Below are 7,500 nucleotides of genomic sequence, written 5' to 3' on the forward strand. Positions count from 1 at the left end.
AAGATTCAATAATAAAATTAAATGATTTCCTTTCTTATTTAATAAAAAAATAATAAAGTTTGAAGACTGTAAAATTCAATAATAAAATTAAATGGTATACTTTCTTATTTAAAAAAATGATAAAATTTGAAGATTGTGAAATTCCATAATAAAATTAAATTATCTCCTTCTTATTTAATAAAAAAAAAACAATAAAATTTGAAGATTGTACGATTCAATAATAAAATTAAATGATTTCCTTTCTTATTTAATGAAAAAGCAATAAAATTTGAAGACTGTAAGATTCAATTATAAAATATTTCATTCATTTTAATCGCATTTAAATTGCCCACATAGGGGAGGTAGTGCGTCAGTGCACCTCACGCAGTGCATTGTATGCATTTACTAAAGATGCATCCACTTCATAGCCTTTTACTTTACCTCCATTACCATTCCTTTCTTCAGTCCTGCTGTCCAGTTTCTCTACTTCCTAGTGGAACGGTGGGTGTTTTCTCCCAGTTCAGTCTTCATCTATATTTTCAGGATTCTTTATCTTGCTGCCCAACTTCTCTAATTTCCTCTTTTTTTTTTTACAATCTTGAATTCTGAATGGCCGAAAATGCCCCCAGTGCTTGCCTTGACAGTCTAGAAATTTCATATATTCAATATTAAGTTCAAGCGTAGATGTAATGCATTAATACCCTGGTACGATTCTCCTTGTATTTTAATAATGTTTATATTTTTATTTATTTATTTATTTATTTATTTACTAATTCGTTTATTTATTTTTTCTAATAAGTGATTTCTTTCTCTATTTCCCGTTACCTTCAGTTACTTCTTTCAAATGAGCACCACAATATTCTTTGGAAGCTTGAATTTCACGTCAGTGGCCCCTTTGGTGGGATTGTTCCATATGAATAGGGTATGTTTTCTAAATAATAATAATAATAATAATAGTTTTATTGCTGTCTAGTCAGGAGGCGATTCGCAACTGTTTTTAAAAGAGCTTTAGAAAGCAACTTACTCACGAAATCCATTAACAGGACCCACTTACGTTGACTCCATCTTCGGTTCTTACTTCGATCTAGCCCGGTCCTGCCTAAAATCGACGTAGCCCCCCTTTACTTGCTGCTACAGTATTCCCTCGGCCCAATCCTGTATTCTCTCGGTCTAGTCCTGTATTCCCTCTGCCTGATCCTCTATTCTGGGCCTGATCCTGTATTCTGGGTCTAATCCTGTATTCCCTGGGCCTAATCCTGTCTTTCCTCGGCCTAATCCTGTATTTTTTTCGGTCGAATCCTGTATTCCCTCGGTCTAATCCTGTATTCCCTCGACCTAATCATGTCTTCCCTCGGCCTAATCCTGTATGTTCTCGGTCTAATCCTGTATTCCCTCTGCCTAATCCTGTATTCTGGACCTAATCCTGTAGTGCTCCGGCTAATCCTGAATTCTCTCGGTCTAATCCTGTATTCCCTCGGCCTAATCCTGTCCTCTGGGTAACCCTGTATTCCCTCAGCCTACTCCTGGCCTCTGGGTAACCCTGTATTCCCTCGGCCTAATCCTATCTTCCCTCGGCCTAATCCTAGCCTCTGGGTAACCCTGTATTCCCTAGGCCTAATCCTGTATTTGCTCGGTGTAGTCTATTCCCTAGGCCTAATCCTGTCTTCCCTCGGCCCAATCCTATCCTCTGGGCTGTTTCCGATCTGGCGACAAGATCTCGTTCAACACCAAGACACAAACAAAGGTCCTTCCGCCATCTCCCTGAGAGGGCGAGTCACATTTGCATTTTGGGACCTAAGGTCTTTGGACCTGGTTGGGACCAGATGCTGAAGTTTACTATAGTGGACGACGCTGGGGCGACCACTATTACACCACCCCCATCCCACCAGGGGGTGAAAGGAAGGGCGGAAAGCGATTAGAGAGAGAGAGAGAGAGAGAGAGAGAGAGAGAGAGAGAGAGAGAGAGAGAGAGAGAGAGAAGTGATTGACTCTCACGATTCGCCAGTCGGTGGATTAGAAGTTCCTAACCGGCGAGAAGAAGCAATGGGTTAATGTATTGATGAATTGGGTTTGTGTGTGTGTGTGTGTGTGTGTGTGTGTGTGTGTGTGTGTGTGTGTGTGTGTGTGTGTGTAAAAGAAAACTATTATCCCGGCTTTGTCTGTCCGTTCGCACTTTTTCTGTCCGCACTCAAAACTTAAAAACTACTGAGGCTAGAGGGCTGCAAATTGGTATGTCGATCATCCACCCTCCAGTCATCAAACATACCAAATTGCAGCCCTCTAGCCTCAGTAGTTTTTATTTTATTTAAGGTTAAAGTTAGCCTTAATCGTGCGTCTGGCAATGATATAGGACAGTAGGCCACCACCGGGCCGTGGTTAAAGTTTCATGGGCCGCGACTCACAAAGCATTATACCAAGACCACAGAAAGATAGATCTATCTTCGGTGGCCTTGATTATACGCAGTACAGAAAAATAACTTGTTTCTAACTGTTCTTCAGCCCTGGTATTATTAATATCATTTCAAACCGCGCTGGAGCAGAGCAAATATAGATTATAACCCCTCATAACCCCTTCCCCCCCCCCTCTCTCTCTCTCTAACCCCCCAAATTCCCCAAACCCCAAAATACGTTACCTCTTTCAGCACAGACTAAAAATAAAGAACCCACGCAAGGCTGCAAGGCCTAACGCCGCTCTCTCTCTCTCTCTCTCTCTCTCTCTCTCTCTCTCTCTCTCTCTCTCTCTCTCTCTCTCTCTCTCTCTCTCTCTATATATATATATATATATATATATATATATATATATATATATATATATATATATATATATATATATATGCTTTTTCCCCCCAAAGTTATATTTGGGCGGACACAAAATGTCGCTGGAGCACTGCGCTGGGCTAATTTTGTTTCACCTGTCTTTTGGCGGACCTGTGTCTCTCCTCTTTTTGACGGCCGTGTGACAGGTGGGCGTCACGCCCGTGTATTTATGGAGGCGGACGTAATAAGATTACCTGTATATTTGTGTATGGAGGGTCGGAAATAGGTGAGGCGCCGGAGATGGAAAGTCTAATAATATTAATGTATGGGAACTGGCTTCAATTATTCCACTACGATAAGTTTGAAATTAGCGGTTCACTTATTATTATTATTATTATTATTATTATTATTATTATTATTATTATTATTATTATTCAGGAAATGAACGAGTCCACTGACTTGAAATTCAAGCTTCCAAAGAATATTACAGTGTTCATCTGAAAGAAATTACAGAAGATACAGACGTCACTTTATAGAAAAAAAGATAAATTAATAAATCAATAAAAAATAGATGAAAATATAAATAAATCACAACAATACAAGGTGAATTGTTTCAGGGTAGCTATACATTGTATCCTCGCTTCAACTTTTGAAGAGGTTCCAACTGCAAACATCCTCAGTAAGGAGACTGTTCCACAGTCCGACGGTGTGAGGAGGAATAAAGGACCGCTGGAATTTTGGAGAAGTTCGACCGCGAGGCAAAACATTTATTCCATACTGGGGCTTCGGTTCAGCGAATCTGGTTGTTCTCGGCAGATAAAGGGAATCAGGGATTAATTTGAATGTACAACTAATACTATTTTTTTATTAGCGGGATTGCAGTGATTCCTCGACGCAGGAGGAAAACATGAATTGGAACTGGGGCCAAAGGCCAAGCGCTGGGACCTATGAGGTCATTCAGCGCTGAAAATAATGTTGAAGGAATTGTCAGGAGAGGGTTGAGAAAAGCAGAATGGAAAACAGAGAATATGAACGGAGGTACAGTCAAAGGAACGAAAGGGGTTGCAGCTCGGGGCATGAGGAAGAGACGCTTTCTTAAGTAATGCCTACAGTGTACCACGTGAGGTGCACTGACGGCACTAGCCCCCCCCCCCACCCCCCTCTTCGGGGTACAGGTCTTTAGATTTTAAAGATACCTTCCCCATGGGGGGGAGGTTTAATGGATCGTGGGGGGGGGACTATATATATCGAATTCGGGTCCACCTGGAGATGACACCTGTAATTACTTTATTGTTTATGGACCCCTCTCTCTCTCTCTCTCTCTCTCTCTCTCTCTCTCTCTCTCTCTCTCTCTCTCTCTCTCTCTCTCATTGGGACATTGATTGAGAGCCGGCTCGATTGTCATTGTCATATATATATATATATATATATATATATATATATATATATATATATATATATATATATATATATATATATCATAAATCATCACTCGGTACTGTGAGGGTATGGTGGGGTTAATTATCTTCCTCTCTGCGATAAATTTATTGATAAATTTATCAATAAATTTACTGATAAATATACTGATAAATTTATTGATGAATCATCAAGGAAATGATAAAGATACTCGGGTACATTTGATAAGAATATATCAAGAAAACATTAAGAAAATATTAACAATATTCAGGTATATCGCTTTAAGATCTGACGGGCAATTATCAATTCCCTTTTAATTGATTGAATTGAATGTAGAATTTAGGCGAAAGACCAAGCGCTGGGGCCTACGAGGTCATTCAGCGCTGAAATGGAAATTGAGAGTAAAGAAGTTTGGACGGTGTAGGCTCAGGAAAAATGACGGAAGAAATAATATGCACGGAGGTACAGTAAAACATAATCACTTTGGCTAACATTTACTTCTTCACGCGGCTGATAAGTGACTCAAAACTAGATTGTGCTGTGAACAAATATTGACATTCTTTACATTTTCACCTGTTTATTAATTTTGCTATTTATTTTTTTAATGGCTTATCTCTTCTTTCTATATTTCCTATTACCTTCTGTTATTTCTTTCTAATGAACACCTGAATATTCTTTGGTAATTTGGTAACTTGAATTTCAAGTCAGTGGGCCCTGTGGTGGCCTTGTTCCATATGAATAGGGTTCGTCTTCAGAATAATAATAATAATAATAATAATAATAATAATAATAATAATAATAATAATAATAATAATAATAATAATAATAATAATAATAATATCTTTGGTGATTTCTTTCAAATGAACACCATAATATTCTTTGCAAGCTTCAATTTCAGGTCAATGGCTCCTTTTGTAGGCTTGATTCATATGAATAGGGTCCATCTTCGGAGTAATAATAATAATAATAATAATAATAATAATAATAATAATAATAATAATAATAATAATAATAATAATAATAATAGTAATAATAATAATAATAATAATGAAAAATCTGACCAGAAGTGATAAAATCAAAAGAGATTCAAAGGTTCTAATAAAAAAAAACCCAGAGAGTTTATAAACTCAGTGAGGAAGGCAGGAAATAATAATAATAATAATAATAATAATAATAATAATAATAATAATAATAATAATAATAATAATAATAATAATAATAATAATAATAATAAAAAATCTGACCAGAAGTGATAAAATCAAAACAGATTCAAAGACTGTAATAAAAAAAAACTATTTTGCCAAACTCAGAGAGTTTATAAACTCAGTAAGGGAGGCAGGAAATAATAATAATAATAATAATAATAATAATAATAATAATAATAATAATAATAATAATAATAATAATGATAATAATAATAATAATAATAATAATAATAATAACTTTGACAAGAGGTGATAAAATCAAAACAGATTCAAATACTGTAATAAAAAAAAAACTATTTTGCCAAACTCAGAGAGAGTTTACAAACTCAGCAAGGGAGGCACGATGGAAAGAAACACCTTCTTCTCTGCGATGTTTCCCAGAAAAACCTAACACGCACGAAAAACACGACGGACTTAATAGAATATACAGGGGGGAAAAAAACACTCATTGGCATCTCTGCTAAACCCTCCTACAACCCCCGCCCCCTCCCTTTCCAAAGATTGGAACGTCTACAAGGAAGAAATAAGAGGAGAGATGTCATGAAAGGGGGAATGGCTGCTACCGAGCCTGGCAAAAAAAAAAAAAAAAAAAAAAAAAAATTCTAATGGATTTCCCCTAAAAAAAAATGGAAAAAAATCCTAATGGATTTACCCCTAAAAAAACTAAACTAGGCTGCTGGTTCCTGAAGATTTAGGCAAGGGGTTCGGAGTTCGGAAGCGGGTGTTTGGAAAGTGTATATTTAGTTATTTATCTATTTTTTTTTTATTTACTCATTATTTATTTTTGTTTTGACTCTGAGTAAACTAAACTTACGAGAATTATTATTATTATTATTATTATTATTATTATTATTATTATTATTATTATTATTATTATTATTATTCAAATTATTATTAACCTATTATTATTATTATTATTATTCAGAAGATGAACCCTATTCATATGGAACAAGCCCACCAAAGGGGCCACTGACTTGAAATTCAAGCTTCCAAAGATTTTTACAGTGTTCATTTGAAAGAAGCTACAGAAGATGTTATTATTATTATTATTATTATTATTATTATTATTATTATTATTATTATTATTCAGAAGATGACCCCTATTCATACAAGCCCACTGACCTGGATTTCAAGCTTCCAAAGAATATTATGGTGTCCATTAAAAAGATGTAACAGAAAAAAAAGATCACTTGGTAAATAAAAAAAAGAAAAAACAAATTAACAAATGAATAAACAGAAAACTGGTAACTGGGATCCATATTAACAAAAGCTAGTTTATAATAATCTTGGTTGTCATTATGCTTTTATATAAGTTTGCTATGATTGCTATGGTGAGTTAAGATTGTATGTTATGCATTTTCTATCCCAAATCTGAATACTGAATAATTTGGTTGTCGTGGGATCGTATATTACTGTGTGTGTGTAAGTGTGTGTTTGTGTGTGTGTGTGTGTGTGTGTCAGCAACATGATATACTATTAAGGTCAATACAACAGTTATCATTTCTGATACTACTACGTACACAAGAGAAGGTATTTGAGCATCAAAATAAAAATATCAAGTACTCATATCAATAATAATAATAATAATAATAATAATAATAATAATAATAATAATAATAATAATAATAATAATAATAATAATAATAATAAGTGTGGGCTTACCTCTCAACCTTTAGAAGGCGTGTGTAATCAGCTAAAGTGGGTCGCAGTACCCTAGGCTCTCGTTTGCTAGAACCACGGGTTGCTCCCAGCCTTCAACCCACCTAGCAGCTGTTAACATTCACCAGTACCAGCTGGAATAAAAAAAAAAAAAGAGCTTGAGCTAGCAACCTCATCCTAAAATCTTTGGTGAATATTATTAAAATTCAGCCTCAGGACGTGAGATATATTTGTGCTATCGAGAAGGAATGGAATATGATAAAATTTAGGCCAAGCGCTGGGACCTGATGAGGTCATTCAGCGCTGAAAGGGAAATTGAGAGAAAGGGGGGTTTGAAAGGTGTAACAGAAGGGAAACTTTTGTAGTTAGAAAGAGAAAATGAACTTAGGTACAGCCAAAGAAATGACAAGGGTTGCAGCTAGGAGCCTTAGGGACGCCGCAAAGAACCTTCGGTAATGACTACAGTGTGTTGCCGGAGGTGCACT

The 7,500-nt window shown here is 35.8% G+C and overlaps 1 long non-coding RNA gene across 1 annotated transcript in view; it reads right to left on the reverse strand.

Moving 5' to 3' along the window:
- LOC136842914 (uncharacterized) overlaps positions 1–7,500 on the reverse strand; it is a 196,133-nt gene that overhangs the window by 188,385 nt on the left and 248 nt on the right. Inside the window, exon 1 of the long non-coding RNA XR_010854375.1 lies at positions 7,019–7,500. This exon is cut by the window's right edge and continues 248 nt beyond it. This is a non-coding gene — a long non-coding RNA (uncharacterized lncRNA). The remainder of the gene's footprint in view (positions 1–7,018) is intronic.

Source organism: Macrobrachium rosenbergii, chromosome 10, assembly GCF_040412425.1.
Source record: "Macrobrachium rosenbergii isolate ZJJX-2024 chromosome 10, ASM4041242v1, whole genome shotgun sequence".
NCBI classification, from domain to species: domain Eukaryota; kingdom Metazoa; phylum Arthropoda; class Malacostraca; order Decapoda; family Palaemonidae; genus Macrobrachium; species Macrobrachium rosenbergii.